Source organism: Schistocerca piceifrons, chromosome X (assembly GCF_021461385.2).
Source record: "Schistocerca piceifrons isolate TAMUIC-IGC-003096 chromosome X, iqSchPice1.1, whole genome shotgun sequence".
Lineage (NCBI taxonomy): Eukaryota > Metazoa > Arthropoda > Insecta > Orthoptera > Acrididae > Schistocerca > Schistocerca piceifrons.
In genome coordinates, this window is record NC_060149.1 from 91,355,232 (window position 1) to 91,369,170 (window position 13,939).

At 36.6% G+C, this 13,939-nt stretch overlaps 1 protein-coding gene across 2 annotated transcripts in view; it reads right to left on the reverse strand.

Annotated features, from left to right (window-relative positions):
- Positions 1-13,939, reverse strand: part of LOC124722011 (condensin complex subunit 2-like) — a 199,260-nt gene that overhangs the window by 46,446 nt on the left and 138,875 nt on the right. The window lies entirely within an intron of this gene.

Consider the following 13,939-nt stretch of genomic DNA (forward strand, 5'->3'; position numbering starts at 1 on the left):
TTTTTTTTTTTTTGCTGCCCACCTAGTATGTTATTTAAGAATTCTTCATTTGCTTGCAGTATGTTTCACAGTTGAAATTTCATGAATTTGTTGACAATTTTACCTTTTAGTTCACACACACACACACACACACACACACCCCTAAGACATGCATTACTTTCAGATAAATTGAAAAGTTGGCCACCACAACACATCAAAAGATCCTTTATTCACCACTGACCACATATGGCAAAACTGGCTTCTACATTAAATACACTATGGACTTTTAAGGCATTGCCCATAAAAAGTTTACATAATTCTACATAAAAATCCTTAAAAACTAATGCCAATATGTATTATTTACCTCAGAAAATTATATTTACTCCTTAACTTATGTTGTAAGGGCACAGTCCAAGCAGAATATGGGAGTTAATTTAAAAAAATTAGATCATTCCTTTTGTGTGTGCTACATGTCTTCAATAGCCTGTATCTTATTGTATCTAAATTCCCCTTGCTCCCAGTGTAGTGTCATTAGATTTCATCTTTTAATTCAAGTTATTCTTAAGTTCAACATATATGTAGAATGGCACTGTAACTATATTAAAGTAGATAAAGATGACTGCAGTGCCCCTCAGAAGGAACTTTGCACATTCCTCTCCACAGGTGAATAATTCTCAACATGGCAAGAATTGTTCCATTACAGTGGATCGTAAGAAACACGAAACTGAAATAAATGAAGGCCTTCTGAAGACTTATTGTCCAAGGACCAAGCCCTGTGGCACACCTGTCCTAACTATATTCACGGCAGTATGCTTGCTTCTGTCAGAGATAAATAGCAGGTTGTTACTTAAATAACACATTACAGCTAAAGATAAGTTATTTATATAAAAAAATTCAAGTTTTGTGAGCAGGATGTCATAAAGAAAACAGTCAAGGGCTTTATTCAGATCATTACCCAAGTATGTGTGTTTATTCCAATCTTTTTTAATTCAGCTCCCCTCCCCCGATCCATCTCTTCCCCCTCTCTTTGTTCATTTCTTCCTCTTCCCCTTCTCTGTCCAATTCGCCCTCCTCCGTCTTCTCACCCTCCCTTTTCCCACAACATTACCATATTCATCCGCACAGGAGGATGATGGTTCATACCCTACAGTATTTATTTCCAGATTGTAACTAGTATGTGTACCAAATTTGATTGAAATAGTTCCAGGTGTTTAGTATGAGCCTTTTACCCATGACTTTCCTCACATATGCACAAGCCAAATATATTTCACAAGCATTCGTACACATATTTCACATGCATGTATAGCGTATTACGCTCTGCAGTTTCGCTTTCAGGCAGCTCAATGTTTATGACATTGTATTTCCTGAACTATGTACTGTATAATGACATAATTTTGCAGGTACATCTGATGGTATATGTTCCTACTATCTATGAAATATGTTGTGAATACAGTTAGTAGTAAAAAAGTAATAAACTAAAACATCACACATAATCTGGTAAGTTTCTTATGCATTCAGTGTTATGATGTCATATCTCCTGAACAAAGTGTTATACACTGATATAAATTTTGTGGTACATTCAGTGGTATATGTGAATACTGTCTGCTAAATTCTTCATACATACCATTAGTAGTAAAGAAGTAATAAATTAAAATGGCATGCTGCATGTGTCAGTTTTACTGTATGAACAGCAAAAATGTAGTAAGCAATAAACTTTTTGCTTTCATCACTTTGAGAGGATTTTAGCAAGACAAATTTTCACAAAGGTTTGAAATTATATGTAAAGTTTGTTGCAAGCCTCTAAGTGCCTCATTTTCAAATTTCAAATACTGGATGACTAAAGTATGGGCATTCTCGCATCACAGGCTACGCTGCTTTTTCACACCCACCTCTTTGATAGGTGTTTCTTTCCAGGCAGGAAATAAAGTTTGTACCAAGTTTGGCTAAAATCAGTCTAGTGCTTTAGGAGGAGATGTGGATCATACTTTTATACATTTTTATAATTTGTGTGACGTCACTCCACAGATACTTTATTCCACTTTTCAAATTCAGTTAACAATTCACCCAAAAGCTTTCATAGTTCTGTCTCGTTTATATGTCTTCATGACTCAGCAGCTCTACTCTTTGGTGATTTGTGACATTTATTCCTTAAATTATTTACATTTTACCAGGAGCTTCCATTACCAAAACTACCTCACGAATTAACAAAAAACAACAGCTTCTTTTATCAGCAAGATGAGTAATGGTTGCTCCACTAATAATATGGTTATAAAATAAAAGTTTGTTTTATTTGCACTGACTGGAGAACTATGTAACAATACACAAAGTAATGTGCACTTCCAAGTAATAGATTTCAATGTTGCGATGCAGTGTAATGCTGACGAATGAATGAACATGTTATACTGTTACAAACTACTCTTCTTGCTATTTGTTGTAACGCAGGTACTATATCTAGACGATCCAAGATCACAACTAATCACATAAGTAACAATTTCAGAAGCAGGTCCTATTTATTTCACCTTGCCCTCACATAATTAATAAGTCACCTCCTTCCCACTCATTAACATCCATCTCAGGTGGGCCCTTTAAAATCTACATTATTTTCAAACCTACCACTCACCAATAACACCATGTCAGAATCTGCCATCCCTTTCAACACTGTAATGTCCAATACAGTCATGGTATCTGGCGAGAGAAAAATCTGCTGTAGCAAGCAACCTCACACTCTGAATGCTTAAGGCACTGCACCAATAACAACCTCAACTTGAACAACTGAACCACATCCTTCACCATGGCTTTGACTACCTTTCACCATGCAATGTAATGAGGAATGTCCTTCCAACTACCATTCTCCCCACTCCACTAATGGTACTCTACTACCCACTCTACCCATGTAAATATCTTTCTGCCCATAAGTAGCTACTCCTTTCAGTCCCCTTGCCTATGGGTCATAACCGTTTCACAACCTAGTTGCAACATCTGCTCCATACATTTGCCCACAATCTGTTATTCCAACATTCGCTGAAAGAGGCAGAGTCATGTTTCAAAGCAACATGAAACAAGACACAAACAAGATATCATGTACCTTGCCACAGACTACCATTATTTGATAATACTCCATATTACATGGCTTTGAAGCTTAGCAATAAAATGCGTTCGAACTTTAAGGACTGCAAGCTAGAACCCACAGCTTCAAACATTGAAAAATATTTAAAAATCAAATGCTACTACAGTGTGGATGATTTTATAAACAAGGAAGACAAGTTTGAGATATTGCTTTGTTTTCCCATTTTTTCTACATTACGTTCTATGTGTATGCCTATGTTCCCTTTTAATTGAGGTATATGTTCTCTTTACGTGTGTCCATACTTATAAACTATGTACCTAAATATCTAAATGCATACATATATACTACTTTTATGAATGTATGTGCCCTTTGAAGTATGTCCATGTTCATAAACTAGAGAAACAAACATGAAAAATACTTAAAAAGACTGATTTTAAACCACTGTGGAAATTTTAAGAAAAAACAAGTAATCTTACACGTAATTATCTTTTTATGTTGTAATGTGCTTCTGGGAGCATCCATATGCTTTATTTTAATGTATCTTGTTTTAAGGTATACTTAGACTGGTATTACACTCTCATATTTCTTTGTCAAAGTTGATATGTCAATGAAATTTGATGGTGTAATAGGGAACTTCGTCAAATGTCACCTATCATCAAATAAATATGATCACATCTAGGGCCTCGCCATAGATTTGATCACAAAAGTCATTTATCTTCTGTTCACTACAATGTGAAATGTAATTGCTTGAAGCACTGGTGTTGCTACAGCTATTTGACATCTCTTTAGTGTTTTTGTAAACATGGCTTCAAAGTTGGTGCGTTCCTTCACCTTTTTTTTCTTTTTTTTAAATAATCTTGCCTCGAGAAGGTTGGGGGTGAGCAAGGGGCGCAGTGCATGCTATTAATTGTGTGGTGATGGTCAAGTGGAATATGGTGCAGGCAACTTCACGTCCACAATCACAGCTACAGCCATCCACCTCCACATCTGGAAACATCCAGGCAGCTTTTTAGCAAACCGGAATACAGAATAGAAAATAAAAAATTCTTTCTTAGCTTTCCATTCTACTTCATTTATTCTTGAACTCTAGTTGCCCGAAGTTAAAAAGCACTTCATCTGTTTCATACTTTTTATTAATTCTGTAGTTGTTGGAACACTAATTCCATTAATTAAATTATTCAAAAGTAAAGTTAGTTCTCACTGCCCACATAGTGTACTAAACATTTATTTACATTCACATATTCCCCTTCAGTGCTTTATAATTCCCTTCACACCTTTCAGGAATTATTTTGGTTAATGTGCAATGTGATATTCAAGTGCTGTGTTTTAAACTAGAGAAGTTCTCTCCTGTCAAGAAATCCAAGTGTGACCGTTTGCCTGTCTTCTGCATATATAGCTTTTCCCAAAGAGTATTCTCTTTTGTAATATGACAAGCCACTTTACTGAGCAAATACTGGAATACACTCTCATCCATTCGTAAGTAATTTACATCCTTCACTAGCAGCTCTCTTAACACATTCCGCTGGATTCTCTTACTATCTCGATGTAATAGATATGGCTTCATCCAAACGTGTTTCCTTTTTTTCGACCGCTTTTCTTCCAAATACACACAGAGTGCAATTGTGGTACTAGAAACCGCAGTGCATAATAAGAAATTGTTGTCCGCCATCTTGAAATTTGATGAAAAATATGACGACAGTATAGCGCCATGTCAAATATCTTTGTCAAACAAATTTGATGAAGATTTGATCATATCCTTGATCATATCTTTGTCAAAGAAATAGGATCGTGTAATACCGGCCTTAGGTAGGCATAAAATTATTCATTGACGAGTCATCAATGTTTCAATCGAGTGATTGTATATAACATGTCATGTGACAATAATGATTGTGTTGTGTTCTGTTCTGTTCTGTTCTATTCAACTTCATCATCATTACTAACTTTGTTGTATACTGAATTTTTCCATTTTACATGGGTAATACCAGTAACAACCTATCAGTGTGCATTAACGGCCACTGCCAAATTGTGGCCTAGAGCCAACTACACTGCTTACTTTCAGAGCACACTGATGAAGTGGGATACTTCAATGACTGTTTCACTCAAACTCCAGCTTTTCTTAAATGTGAAGGTGGGCACTCCATGCCAGCAACACATCCTTCATTATCAGAACTACCATGCCACAATTTCATCAGTCCCATCCTCCATCTGCCTTACACTCTCTCCTGTGGCCACCCCGTTCCATTTTCCTATACCCATGCCTGCCTCACAATCTCTCTTACTTTTTGACTCCAGCTTGTCTTACGCATATATTCCTGCCCTTAAATATTTTTTGTTTTTACTCTGGATCCTCCGCCATTGCCCTGTACTATGTCCATACCATTTCCAGAAGCAGCTCCCTATCTTGAGAGCGACTCCTATATATGCATCATTCATCTCCTCTGCAAGATACTATATTCTACCAATGACATAATCTTTCCTAACCCCTTCACCCGCTATCTCTCCTTCATATCACAAGCCTCTATCCTGAAGTTCTCGATTCCAAAATTCCAAAACTTTATCAATTTCTGAATAACACCTCAAGTATTCAAATGTCGCATCTGAGAACATGACGTCCAATAAATCATTATGGCCCGATTTGTATCTGAAGCACTTGAGACCGGAACAAGAACAGTTGCCACTTGTTCTTGTAAAAATTCTCTGATGTGTATTGTTGTTTCTTTCCATCTGACTTACTACAATACGTCACACTATAGATGTGACTAGTTCAACTGCTTCACAAGAAAGAACATTGCATTGAAAAATATATTAAAACATTTTAGGCCATGCATATTTTGCATTTGCTTTAAAACAGCATGTAGAATTTCAATAAGAATAATGTAGCATTAATTTTCAAAAATGATTATAAAACAGAGGATGATAAAACATTTTGAAAAAATATTCTATGAAAATAATGATGCAGGTTAATTTTCTATTTACAACTGAAGTTCAGTTCTCAAAAATTCTTCAAGCTCTGTTGTGACAGAAAACCTTACACTTACTTTCCCTATAAATTAGTTTGGATTAAAGTGCAGCCAATTCATTATCTAACATTGATATGGGTGTAGATGTCTGACCAAGCAATAGTTTCCAACAATCACATCATGCACAGACCAGAAGTTCTGTCTGAGAAGCTGATTCTTCAAGTTCAAAATGTGGCCATAAACTGTTCAAACAGGGGCTACAGGTGCTTTCAAACCAAGAGGATTCAAAGAAAATTGTTCCAATGTCTCCAAACAGGAAACACCACACATGCAGAAAGCAGTCAGGCAGCTCTTCCATGTGTCAAAAACAAAACAGATGTGACTGGGTACTGTTGAATGAATTCACATAGTTCCAGCAGACTGAAGTGAACTGTTCTGAGAGAGACTTGTTTCAGTTTTCTGATTTGATTTGATTTCCATATTATTTCCAGAGGAAGCATTAATCATCTTGCAGAATGGTGAAGTTATATTTGTCAGTGTCCTAAATAAATTAGACCTTTATTTTTCCATGCTTAGGCCCATTGCCACCATTAATAAACCAAAATGAATTATTCTTTTCTGTTGAAGCTGTCAGATTATCTGAAACAAGTTTTTCATTCTACACTCTTGCCTAGTTCCAAATGTATGTTTTATTTCAAGGGCCCATTTTCACTTCCTCATACATATGTCATTAACTGATCATACATATGATGCCATAAAAAAAAATAACAAAGAAATACCTAGAACAAATACTCGAAGAAAACTGGCAATCTGGAAACGATAATACCACATACCTCATTACAAATCCAGTCATGTGCATGCACACTGTAACCCGAATATCCTATCTCAATACAAAGAAGTTATGCAACAAACTAAACTTGGTGGGTGTAGGTGTGTTTCTATATTTGGAAGATTGTCCGTATTAAAATTACACACCAGTTGCATTAAATGTGGTGCTAGTAGGACCACTATGAAGACGCAAATCAAGTTTGCTTTAAATAAATGCTGTATGGCCACGAGCACTAGTTACCTTTGAGATTGGACATGGTGAGCTGATGTTAGTCAAGAATGCTTTCAAAGTGACAAAGACAACATTATCAATACCTCAGAGGTTGAACGAGGGCATGCAATAGCGCTACAAGAAGTTGGATGTTCCTTCTACGATATTGCAGAAACACTTTGAAGGAATGTAGCCACCTGGCTCCAGGCAGCCATTTATCACTACCAAGAGGGAAGACCATTGCGTTCGGCACATGGCTCTGATGCCTTGTACTGTTCTGCAGCAGCAACTGGAGCAACGGTTGGCACCACAGTGATGCAACGAACTGTTGCAACTCTGTTACTTCAAGTATAGCTCCGAGCCAGATGCCCAGTAGTGTGTTCAGGTGACACCAAACGACCACCATTTGCAGCTTTAGTGGCATGAAGTGAGAGCTCATTGGATGGCAGGATGGAGGTCAGTTGGTTTTTCTGATGAGAGTTATTTCTGCCTTGAGGAGTCATGGCTGTGTGCTGATATGGAAGAGGCCCGTTTAGGGCCTGCGACCAACCTGTCTGCATCTAGACACATTCAACCTACACCTGCTGTTATGGTCTGGGGTGTGATTTCATATGAGAGCAGGAACATACTCCTGGTTATCCCACATACCCTGACTGCAAATTTGTATGTCAATCTTCCAGGCAGTGTTTTCCAACACGATAACGCTCGTTCACATACCACTGTAGTAGCCCAACATGCTCTACAAAGTGTCGACATGTTGCCTTGGCCTGCTTGATCACCAGATCTAACATTAACCATCCCTGTATTGATTGATCAAGCGCAACAGGCAAGGAACTCCATCCCACAAACTGACATTCGGCACCCGCACAACACAAATGCATGCATGCTTGAATGCTTGCAGTCAACATTCTGGCAGTTACACTGGTCATTAATGTACCAGCATTTCACATTTGTAATGGCTTACTTGACACATACATAGTATCTTCTCTAGGTCTCACATGATTTCTTAATTAGTGTAGTTTACATCTTAAATTTGGCAGATGTTATTCTTTAGTAAATGAAGGATTTGTCACCATAATATATATTCCATGTGTGATATGTATGACATTTTGGGAACAGTTTTTCCTACACGATTATCCACTTCACTGTTATTGTGTTTTCATTAACACACTAATAAAAAATAAATAAAATAAATAAATAAATAAAAAACTTCAGACCACACATTTTAGGAGTGTTATTTCGCTAGTGTCACTGCTCTATAAAGCTGACTGACATCCTATAGGAACACTGAAAATTTAATGCTACAGCCAATTAATTTCAATTTGAAACTTTGTAGAACTGTCTCCCTGAACATAAGGTCTGAGTGTGATCTGAAAACTAAGTTCTGAAATGCATCCCATGTAGGAAAGTAGATTTTTATACTTGTGGATCCAGATTAATCTACTATGGCGAACAACAATCATTACATTGTACTTGAGCAAAGTATACTACATTCAATGCATAACACAGTACAAATCCAGAGGCTGTTCATACTATGTCTGGCTTAGTAGTATAATACACCTAGTGGCTGCTCTCTTCATCTTACTGAGGCACTGGTCTCACCCAGAAAACACCCATGATAGTAATCAACAGTACAAAGCCAACGAAGGCAAAACGTGGAAGACACTCTTCCAGTATTCACCTACTTCACATCATGGCAGTGACTACACATTTTATTAAATAAACTTAACATTAGCAAGTACAAGAAGAAGAGAGACATACACACAATCACGCAAAATTTTTGTGAATAAATGATTTTTATGTGTACCATTTGTAGCAATGTCATTTTTTTTTAATTTGTTTTATGCCATATTAAAACATACTTAACTAAAATGTTGACTATTCTCAAGACAAATTTGAAAATAGAAGTTTTCTAGAAAAAACTAAGAGTTTTCAACAGAAATTTTTGAAAATGTAATAAAAAATTTTGAAACATGATTTATGACAGCATCTTCTTTTTAAAAGTCTACTTTAAATATAGTTATGGTGCATTTTACTTGCAACACAAAATAAAATTCAGGGAAAAAGTGTGTGACCAAAAATTATAGTTCAAACATCAAACTGTTCCCAAAAGATCTGTTAAAAGATGGAAAGCATTACATAGATTTGCAATTCTTACTGTTTGAGTTACAGCATTTAGAAAACTGACAAATTTTTCAAGATTTTCCTTGTTCTTGTACCAGCCCCATAAATCAGCATGATAGCTGCTTGGTTTGACACTTATCTTTCTCCAAATTGCATCATTTTTTAGTGCAGTTTGGTGTTAGTGTTGGGAAATGTCACACTGATGGCTAATGACAGCTAAATGTATCAAATTCAGAAAACCTTTATTAGATAATAAACAATGCTTGGAATGATACCACTTTAAAAACAATTTCCCACACTAAGTTTTCTTGTATTTTACACCTTTTATGTTCCTCGAAAAGTGGGGCTTCACTAGAATTGTACAAAGTGATGTAAGATCACAATTTCTTGCAATTTCACATTCCCATTACCAAATTTATGTAATTAACACTCAGTTTTTCTTTAAAAGCTCTTTTGTTTTCAAATTTAAGTCATAAAAATATCCTACAATTTAGTTAAGTATGTTTTAATAAGGCATACAAAACTTCAGTGCTTTATCTTTAATAGGCTTTAACCAATGGGGACCAGATCATCAAAAAAAAGTGAACTTTCAGGAAACTCAGGTTAAACTTCTTTCTCTATCTAACCTGCTTAACACTAATACATCCTAGGTCCATATTATTCTTGTTCCTGGTGTGTTTCTTCCTTTCTTTCCTTTTTCAGGCAACTACTACTTATATAAGTTTCTTTGGTGGCTTCCAACAGGGATTTCTCTGCCTTGAAGAATGTCCTACAGTCAATTGCAATTAACATTCTTTGCATATTTAGTCCACCAAGGACCCCCATCATTTCCATAACCTTACACCTTGACACTTCATCATCTAAACACAGCCAAGCATCCAGCAGACCTATTTTTAAGGTAGTTAGTCCTACCAGAATAGTTTTTGATATCAATTCCAATACAAAGTTGTTGAAACTCTCATCCGGGTTCTGAGTCCCACTTGTCTAATAATCTTGTGTCACTAAGATCCCTACATAAATGTTTTACAACCTCCATTACAGCAAATGGTAAAGAATGCTTAGGATGGTAGGTCTTATCTTTAATAATACCGCTCTGGTAACAACACAATGACTCACTGTCAGGTGGGCAGAATACATGACTTTATGAAAGAAGTTAGGCCACACTTCCTTTCTCAAATAATATAATTTGATAAATTTTAAAGAATTTCTTCTACTACTTCTACTACATGTTGGGGTTAAATTCATTATTTGTGTTAAGTTCCTGGTCAATGTCTTCTTGGGACACAGGGATAGAAAGGAGACTGTGGATCATGTGGTGGAATGCTGCATGTTTATAGGTTGTAGGATGTTGGGAGGAAGCCAGGATGAATGTGTCAGTGAAGGAGTCTTTCCAGTAAATTTTAAATTTATGGTTACTGTCTTCTATCTTCAAGCTAATGTCCATGACATTTATGATGGGCCCCCTGAACTCAATGCTGACCTTTGTTACTACGCCACTGGTTCATATTTTCCACAAATTTGTGGAGTTGTCTATTGGAACCTGTCCACACACAGAGTATCATCTACATATTTGTACCAATACACAATATGTTTTGTCGGTGGTTCACAGGGAAGCCATGCTTGATGCTTGCATTGCCATGGAATAAGACAAGAATCTTTTTAACAAAATCCTTAAAATTTTCACAAGGTTATTGTGAATTGCATATTAAATCCATCCAAAATTTATCAGGGTGAGTTTCAGACCTGTTGCAGGTTCTAAGGACATCCTTTACATGCAGCTGACTACAAAAATCCATATATTCTTGTTTTACATGGTCAGCCTTAATGCCAGAGAGTCTAGCATTAGAAACTAGAATTTCTAAACATTATGATAGTTTTTCAGCGGCGTGGGGGGAGGGGGCAGTGACTGACGGGTAAGCTTATACTTTAAAAGCAAATGCTGTCTTATTTTGCCCAATATCCCTAAAATGCATGTTTACATTTCTTATTTCAGATGTAGGAATGTCCAACTCTGGTGGGCTATTCATTTTCTTCAATGCTTCCTTAGTACTAACATCAAGATCAAACTTTCTTGCTGTAACTGAAACGTTTTCATCCGTAAGGTCTTTTTCCAAAAAGAAAAGACTCTTAAACATCAGGGCTGATTACACACCACATCAGAGAAAGCTCTAAAGATCGCAAGTCACAGTACAAGAATAGAGCCATGTGATTAGTTGTCTGATGCTGTCACAGGAAAGAAGGCTCAAGTAATGATGTTGTGAAGTTGGCACAAATTTGTTTTTTTATTGAGACAGAAACTTATTATTTCAAATTAGGCAAAATTTCCAATGCTCTTTGGGCAACATCAATATTCTCCAACCATCTGATTGAGCAATATTTATTTATTACTTTATTTGGAAAGATTGTATGTTTAGTGTATTCTATGTATTTTGCTCTTCTAGCAGGAGAATCTTTAAATAAATGAATAAGAAATCACTCTCAGAAGAACAAGAATGTTCCAATTAGTTTTTGTTATACCAATCTTAAATGCTCCCTGTACCACATTAAGCCCACAAAAACCTATATACAGAAAACCCATCCCATTACCCATTACAGATTCCTTAATCTACATCTTTGAGTACCTCAAAGTGAACATTATGGTCATCTATAGATACTTTTATTCAAATTATGCATTCCAACAGAAGATTTTAGGCCTTCCAACAAATCATGGGGTAAGGAATGATAGCAGTTCTTTGGTAAAATGGGGAGCAATACCATGGACTGTACTATGTGCCAGTTTCGTTCTGTGTAGCTGCATTCTTTGTTTTATTTTTGAATTGGAAATCATCAGTGGAAATATGGATGCACATTCCGAAGAACTACAGAATGGTTCCCTAAAGCACAAAGACAGCAGAGAATTTCTGACTTGGTAACATGATCTAATGAGATGAATGACTTCAGTGATGATGTTATTTCAGCTTTCAACAACTAAGTCGATTGTAGAACTTCCAGAAGTTGAAGCATTTTCAGGGTCACATGCAATAGTAGTGTTTCCTGGAAGGAGAGGGGGGGGGGGGGGGGGGGGGGGGGGGGGGGGGGGGGGGGGGGGGGGGGGGGGGGGGGAACCCTCCACATTAGGCTTATCTCACATACTTAATGCGCAAAGTTCTGAATTTTAATATTTATAAACATAGTAACAGCGAGTGGTCAAACAGTATCTTGCAAACACTTATTTAAAGGAGCTCCATAGTTGAAGTTATACAACCAGGGGGAAAATTTCGTTTCTTGCAATGAAAATTGTTTTTACTTTCTAAAGTAATAGCGACATACTCTTAAGCCTTGGCCGAATTGGTGTTTTGCATAAAACTCATCACGTTTCTTTCATTATGTATATTGGCAACACTGAATTTGCTTACTCTACTGTCACTCGTTTGTTTGCACGGTACCTTATTTATTCGGCAAATTTTTGTGAATTCAAGTGATCACGTACCCCACATTAGGTAGAAAAATGCCAAATTAAATATGTTTTGCTGTCAAGAGAGCAGTGCATGAAGCCTTTAGTGCCTACTGCAGTAGAATATTGTCAAATTATATTTCACAAAACTCAAAGAAATTCTGTTAGTGGCACAGAAGTTAAGGTCCAGTCACTTGTGAATGAGACAGTAACAATCTGAGGGCAGCAAAGCAAAAAGCTGATATGCTTAACTCAGTTTTCAAATGTTCCTTTAGAAAGGAAAACCCAGAAGAACTGCTGCAATTTAATCCTCATACCACAGAAAAGATGAGTGAAATAACTGAGTATCAGTTGTACTGAGAAACAGCTGAAATTGTTAAAACTGAACAAAGTTCCAAGGCCCAAAGGAATCCCTGTAAGATTCTATCTAGACTGAATTTACACCCAAGTTATCCTCTCTTCTAACTATAATCTATCATGGATCCCTCAACCAAAAAACCATACCCAGTAGTTGGAAGAAAGCACAGGACACGTCCGTTTACAAGAAGGGTAATTGAAATGATCCACAAAACTACCATCCAATATTCTTAACATCAATTAGTTATAGATTCTTAGAACATACTCTGAGCTTAAACATAATGCATCTTGAACAAAACGATCTCCTCCACGCAAATTGGCACAGATTCCGAAAACATCGATCACGCAAAACTCAACTCTCTTTTTCTCACATGACACTGAAACCTTTGGATCCAGGTAGTCAGGTAGATGAAGTATTTCTTGATTTCTGAAAAGCATTTGACTCAGTACCACATCTACACTTATTGTCAGAAGTACAATCATATGGGGTATCAAGCAAAATTTGTGACTGAACTAAGGACTTTTTGATATGGAGGGCGCAGCACGTATTTTGAATGGAGAGTCAGCATCAGATGTAGAATTAAGTTTGGCTGTGTCCCAGCAAAGTGTACTGGGGGCCTTGCTGTTCACGTTGTATATTACTGACCTTGTTGACAATATTAATAGTAAGATCAGACTTTTTGAAGATGGTGCTGTTATCTGTAATTAAGTACTGCCTGAAAGAAGGTGCATAAATATTCAGCGAGACATTTATAAGATTTCGAAGTGGTGCAAAGATAGACAATTTGGTTTAAATGTTCCTAAATGTAAAATTGTGCATTTAAAAAAATCCCATACAAATACCTGGGTGTAACACTGTGCAGAGATAGGAAATAGAATGTTCACGTAGGCTCAGTTGTGGGTAAAGTAGATGGTAGACTTTGCACTTCCCCAGTATACTACAAATAAATCAGTCTACAAAAGAGATTGCTTACAAATCA